Consider the following 2,128-nt stretch of genomic DNA (forward strand, 5'->3'; position numbering starts at 1 on the left):
CAAGAAAGCGAAAGAGCGAGAGCCAGACTCCCTTCTTCCAATGTCCTTATATGGTCTCCAGCAGAAGGTGTAGCCCAGATTAAAGGTGGGTGCCACCACACCTTTAATCCCAGATGACCTTGAACTCGGAGATCTCCCTGTCTTAATCTTCTGGATTCAGTCACCACTGTGTCTCAAGATCTCCATACCAAGATCCAAATCAGAAACTTCTATCTCCCAGCCTCCAGATTAGGATCACTGGTGAGCCTTCCAGTTCTGGATTGTAGTTCATTTCAAATATAGTCAAGTTGACAACCAGGAATAGCCACTACACTCCATGTACCAGAGTTTGGATTCAGAGGAAATGGAGCAACACAGTGAAAGGATCAGAGCACAGCAAAAGGATCATACAGATCACATTTTGCTTTAGAGGTCATTCCATTCACAGTAAATTCAGACTTCTTGAGGTCTTTTCTTAGAAAATAGGCAACATTGTTTCCATATCTTTTAAAGAGTAAATTCTGTACATTAGAGCATAAGGCTTAAAGGAAGCCTTCCCCGGGGCCAGTTAAGACAATCTGTGGATTTTCTTTCATTTATAAACAGGTCTTAACTGCAGCTGGCTGTGCCTGTGGCCACACTAACTAGGTTCCTGAGTGGGAGGCAGGAGCTGTATGGGAGAAAACAGTGAAAGAAATAATGGAGGCCCAGACAGGTTCTGATCAAAGCCCAGAGTTTACTAAGAGTCTGAGCTTATAAAGAAGGGAGGCCCATCCTCCGCCAATCCATTCTTGGTGCCTGTCGCCAACCTGTAGGTAATCTGCCGGCTGTCTCCGATCTGCCAGATGCTGTCCCTGGAATATCTCGAGGGTCTCTCAACAGGTAGCCATGTCTTGCAATGGCAGGTGACAAAACAATAGAGCCATCTAAGTCAGAAGGCTTCACTCTAGGTGGTCTCATGCTCAGTGGCAGCAAGGTTAAAGTTAGCCTACTCAAGGCCGGGGAGATTACACTTAACCTGTATCTCCCAGAACCACATCCCGCATGCTCTCTGTTATATTTGGAGGAACACATCACTGTGACTGATTCCGGCATCATCCTTAGATGCCCAATATGGGTGTATAACTCAACACTGGATGAGAAGGCTGTCTGGGATGGATGGGTCTGAGAAGACAAAAGCTGAGAATTTCTAATGAGCCCAGCCAGTCATGTCTGATCCACCAAGGAAGGCAGGCCAAGGAGCTTCATGAACTGGCCCCACCGTGATTCCCCAGATCATGCCAGGGAAACGCTCTGGTCTGCTAGGTGGAGAAGGAAGAGGGGGCCATCTGCTTTGTCCTGATTCATGGAGGTCAAAATAAGCTGAGCTTCTCTCAATTTCATCCTAGCTGGGCTCTCACTGAGAAGAAGGCTTCTTTGTTCATTCATGTTTAATTATTTTTGATGTCTAAACCATTCCAAGCTTTGTTCTGCAGCCTCTAACTCCCTCTGCTTCCCTTCAGCAGGAAACAGCCAACTCTGAATCCCCATGACTATGTCAAACATCCCTTCCAACAGTCTTTCTGGGTTTCGACTCCCTACCTTCCATCCTGCCTCTGTGATGTTTTCCTTATGTGAAGAGGAGTCCCTCTGCCCTTCTGGTGTGCTACTGTATTATTGTCATATTATCTTGTCCCTCTTGTCTTTCCTCCCCTCCTCCACTGGCTTATCTGGTATTGTTGTAGCTTGTCAAAAGACCCTCACCCACAAAGAGCACAGAGACCATCATCGTTGCAAAATGCATGAGGATTTTACTTATCCAACATATTGGGGAATCCCCTCTCAGCACGTAGGCCAGAGGAGAGACCCAGAACAAAGAAAGAACACACTTTTTATAACTTTGTAAGGGTCAGATATAGGCACCAGAGTAGTTTGGCTTATTTTAATTGGTGTAGCCGATAACCTTTTTAGACATTGGTTGGTTTGTATAGGGTGACTCTCATTTTGTCTGTCCTTAAGGTCTTTAGTGTGAGGCAGGGCAGCGGGATTGTTAATCTTGTTTTGGAAGTTTAGTAAAACTATATTTTTACATTTGTTTAGTCAGCCAGCTTTTTTTTTTTTGGTTTTTCGATACAGAGTTTCTCTGTATAGCCCTGGCTATCCTGGAACT

Source organism: Mus pahari, chromosome 2 (assembly GCF_900095145.1).
Source record: "Mus pahari chromosome 2, PAHARI_EIJ_v1.1, whole genome shotgun sequence".
In the NCBI taxonomy this organism is placed as follows: Eukaryota; Metazoa; Chordata; class Mammalia; order Rodentia; family Muridae; genus Mus; species Mus pahari.